The following is a 5,047-nucleotide window of genomic DNA, read 5'->3' as shown; positions in this document are numbered from 1 at the left end:
TTCCGTTGTCTGCAGAGAGAAGTTTTTGGACAGCACAGCCACTTGAAGAGATGACTATTAAGTATATAACCAGTGATGTGTTTGGAGCCAGTTCTAACTGAATTGTGAAATCAATTGTTAAATTTTCAGTATGAGTGTTAAATGCCAAGAATATTTTTCTTCAGGATGATGCTAATTGCTAGAGTGGTCCCATAATGCTGGAGGCCTGTATAGGTTCCTGGGACTCACCATAGGTTGGGGAAGTTGCCTACTTGGCAAACCTAAGTATGTTTGTAGACCATTCTGAGAAAAGGGTGGAGTCACGAGTCTGCAGTGTGTTATGTTCCTTAAGGGAGGTGAGGCGGGAAGATGAGACTTAGTTTAGAGGAAGGAGCATTGCATTTGTTGTTTATAGACTACTGAGAGTCCACCACATGTTTTCTGCATTTTCTCTGGTAGGAAAAAAAAGGTTGGGAGTGGGGATGTTTGCTGTACTTGATATGCACTGCTACCATGGGTACATGTTGACAGTCTGAGACCTGTGTAACCACAACTGTAGAGACCCAGCTACATATGAATTATATGCTTAGACTTCACGGGGTTAAAACTCTGTTTTGGAGGAAATGAGTAAAAGAGATATGATTTAGTGAAGGGCATATTACCCCGGAATCCTAAAATCTGGATTATGCAAGCAAGGTTCAGTCTTGGATAAAGTCACCCAAATCATATATATTTGTTTTATTTTTTTCCTCCCCAAAAAGGATATGTGAGAAGGTCATCAACTAGAATCTCCTCTTGCCTTGCCTCTTGTCTAACATTTTTATCAATGACTGGATAAATGCATAGATGAAAGGTTTAGCTAAGAAGATAGAGCTAAGAAGTATATTTTTAAACAAAGTTCTTAGCAGGCTATAATGCTGAACCAAGCCTAGCAAGATAAAATTTTATTGGAAAAATGAAAAAAAAGTGTTTACTTAAGTTCAAAAAGTCAGGTTAGAAGCATAAGATGGCTGTGACCTGTTAGATAGTAGAACCTTTGAAAAAATAACTGTTAGTTGTGGTATATTATAAGCTATTACTGTCCCTATTTTATGGATGAAAAAACTGAGGATGAAAATGAAGATTGAACGACTTCCCCACAGGATACACATATCTAGGAAATGTCTAAGGTAGGATCTCAACTCACATCTCCCTGATTATAAATTCAGCAATCTAACCACTATGCCCTCTAGCTGCCTTATTCAAGACACTTAGAGGGTAAAGCAAAGAATAAACAAATTATAGCCTATACAATTATACAGCAGTCACTTCGATCTGAGGGTTATTCCTGGAAGTAACCAGAAATAACAATATTTTTTTCCATCGAGTTAAAATGGGAAAGTACAGACTATTTCTGGTGCCAAACACTCTGAATTAAGGTTGGCATAACATACAGATTTAACATAGCCTGTGTCTTTTGAGGTCTCAGATGGTAGTCAAGGCGTTTATCACTCAAAATTGCTGATGTACGGGTTAATCACTTGAAAAGGGTTCTGGGAGTAAGAAACGAAGCGGGGGCTATGTGTGGCTTCAGAAAACTGTGTTAAGGAAGAGGTCTTTTTAGATGGAAAGAAGGATGCCTTTTTCTCTGAGGACATTCAGAGAAAGGAGCCCTTCTTATCTTGAACTCAAAAAAAAAATCTTCTGTCTCCACTGTGAGACCACAATGCATTATCTCTTCTTTCCTTTACTCACTATGACCAAAAAAGGGCATTGTGGTATCATGGATATGGCATTCAACTTGGAATCAGGACCAGAACATGGTTCACATCCTACTTCATACATCTGCCTGCTTTGCAACTATGAGCAAGTCATTTAACCTCTCTCAGCTTCAGCTTACTTATCTGTAAAATAAATGAGTTATATTCAATGGTCTTTAAGTTCCTTTGTAGGGCCAAAATGTGTTACACAAGGAAAGATCTTGAAGTCCTCAATTTCCTGTTAGGTCCTTATAAATTTGCCTCACTTTTTGTTCCTGAATAAGCTCCTCTGTCATCCAACACTACCATATCCTCTCATGTCCCATCCAAGCAAGATGCCTGACTAAGCAACTTACCTATTTCAGGTGGTTTCCTTATGAGCCTCAAGTGGTGACCTCACCAAGCAAAACATTGCCACTCATTATGAAAAACTAGAATAAAAGGGATGAGAACAACAGGATAATTTATTCTCCTCTTTACAATTCCCAAAGGCTCAAGTTTGGCATGAGGGAGCACAGGATCCTAGGAGTCTCTGATGGGGGAGGAACAATTTAAATTTAGGTCTTTCTCTCAACCTCTATCTCCCCCTTGGTCTTACTTTCACTTTCTGTCTCTCCATCTCTGTCTCCGTTTGTGTCTCTGTGTCTATGTTTCTTCATCCTTGTTACAATCTTCAATCATGTACATCCCCATAAATAAGGGGTGTGTTTTGGGAGGTATCATTTTTGATCACAGCATCAGGAATTTGGGGGGGATTTGCACTTCAGGTTGAAGGCTCATATTTTGAGAATGATAGGAATATTGTTTTGCATTTCCTTAGTTTTCCCTTGAGGGGAAAAAAGAATTAGCATTTGGCTAAGTATTATCAAGTAATAATAATACTATATTGCATACCCACTTTCCAATGATCCACGCTATATCAGATGGCTTTAGGACTGACTAAGCATCGTGTTGAGACTGTATCAATGTCTGTGATTAACAAAGAGGCCCCAGGTGAGCAAACATGAAAACTGAGTTGAGTATATTCGGAAAGGGAACTCACATTTGTCATCAAAGATCACAAAGAAAGGAAGATGCACTGGCAGACATTCTCTGACCTGAGGAGGGCCATAGACCAGGATGGACTACTGGATCTTATATATTCTTTTCATTAGTTGCATTTGTAGTGCTTTAATGTATATAAAACATTCTCCACCCAATAACGCAATCAAGAAGGTAGGGGTTCACACATTATTATTCTCATTTTATAAAGGTGAGAATTGAGGCATAGGGAAAGCAAATTATTTGCCCAGGGTTACAGAGAGAGTAAATTATAGTGCCAGAGTGTGAATGTACATCTATTAAGAAAAATTGTTATTGTTGTTGTTGTGTTTTTTCAGTGCACTATGCTCTATTTCCCTAGGACATGATTAAAAAAGTTTTGGTAGCACTCAGTATGGGTCTGGGAAATATTTTCACATGTGATCTCAATTACCTTACCTTGTAAGGTTGATTATGAATTTGGGTATTCCTTTTAGCTTTGTTAATAAATCACCAAAAAATGTACTGCAGGAAGCCTGGAGTGTGTCAATGAGAGGCTAGGAGAAATAGAGGTAAATGGGAACAAAGAAAGGCATTTGTCCATTGCAGCAATGCCTGGATAGACATTGTAACTAGGCTGCAGATGCAATACATCTTTGAACTCAGAAAACCAAACCAGAGACTATAACACAAAAACAGGAAGACAGACAGACAGACAGAAAGAGTATTTATTAAATGAATATTATGTGCCCAGAGTTGGACTATGGACTAGAGGATAAAAATACAAGCAAACAAGATGGTCCCTGCCTTCAAGAAGCAAAAGAATAAGAAAAAGCAATAAAAAGGGAAGATGGAAAGGAATGGTGGTGGGTTCTCTTGTACGTGATAGAGTTGTCCAAAAAGTGCTAGAAAGACCTATGCAGCTTGACCTCAACAAGATAAGGCAAAAATTGACCTATCTGAGCTAAGGAACCCAAGCACCAAGTCTAAGTACCTGGGGGAAGGAAGTAGAGGTAATAGTCCTAGTGGCTTGGAGAATCACATTCCAGGAAGTGGCAGAGGATTGGACCTCAGTAAGACAACGCAAAAACTTACCTATTGGATTCGAGGAATGTAAAGGAAATGCGGTATTGAGTAGAACAGTCAGTGGAATGAGTACCATGCAAGCCAACATATATTAAGTACCTACTACATACAGAACACTGCACTGAGACACTGAAGAAAATGCAGCATTTAGGTAAGACAAAACCCCTGCCTCTATAACATTCATATTCCTATAGGGGAATAATTAACCAACTGAGAGCTAATGTATAATATCATATCATGTAGGTGCATAATACTGAGGCAACCAGGAGGTGCAATGGCTAGAGCACTGGACCTGGAATAAGGGAGATATGAGTTCAAATTCTGCCTCAGAAACTTTCTGTCTATATGTCCATGAGCAAGTGACTAAACCTCTCTTAACTTCAGCTTCCTCATCTATAAAACTGAGAAAATAACACCAAACTCCTAGGTTTGGTGTGAGGATCAAATGATATACAATTTTTAAAGAGCTTTATAAACTCTATAATGGTTCTATAAGTGCTAGCTGTTATCAGTACATCAGAGGGCTACAAAGTGCTGTCAGGTCTGAGGGGAAAGGATTTTAAGGGTTTAGTAAAGGCTTCCTGAAAGAGGTGGCTTTAGATTTGAGTTTTAAAGGATACTTAGGAATTGAATAGGAAAAAGGGAAAGATGGTCACATCTGGCCTGTGGAAGAGCCTGAAAGAAGATAGGTCTGTAAGTTGCGATGAGGGTATCACATGGTTTTTCAGAGGGAACGGAGGTTTTTATTTGGTTATGATGCCAAATATGTGAAACGGAATTATATTAAAAATGGCTGGAAAGGTAGAGCGATATCAAGTTGCTGGTGCCTTGGACACAAGGCAGAGGAGTTTGAACTTCACTTGAGAGGAAGTGGGAATGACATTAAAGAACATGCATTACCATTCACTTTACAGCTGTATCCTAAAGACCATGGGGTCTTCTTTTCAGGAGAATGATGGCAAATATTTAACAATCAGCTTGAGTTTGGGGGGGGGTTGTGGTTAAAAGTGGTATTGAGACACTATTAAGCTTAATCTGCATTATTAACATTTTTCTATCACATTTTTATGTCTTGTCAAGGAACAAAAGAGTAAGCCAAGCCCTGAATTGTAGCATTTGTCGATTTTCTTTAGCAATAGTCTCTTAGGAAGTTCTAGCACACACCTGTTTCCATCTGACTAGAAGTTGACATCTTCCATATGTGTCCTATCCCCAAATGGCAT

This window comes from Trichosurus vulpecula, chromosome 2 (genome assembly GCF_011100635.1).
Source record: "Trichosurus vulpecula isolate mTriVul1 chromosome 2, mTriVul1.pri, whole genome shotgun sequence".
Classification (NCBI taxonomy): domain Eukaryota; kingdom Metazoa; phylum Chordata; class Mammalia; order Diprotodontia; family Phalangeridae; genus Trichosurus; species Trichosurus vulpecula.
The sequence above is the reverse complement of the archived record's forward strand: the minus strand, read 5'-3'. Positions refer to the sequence as shown.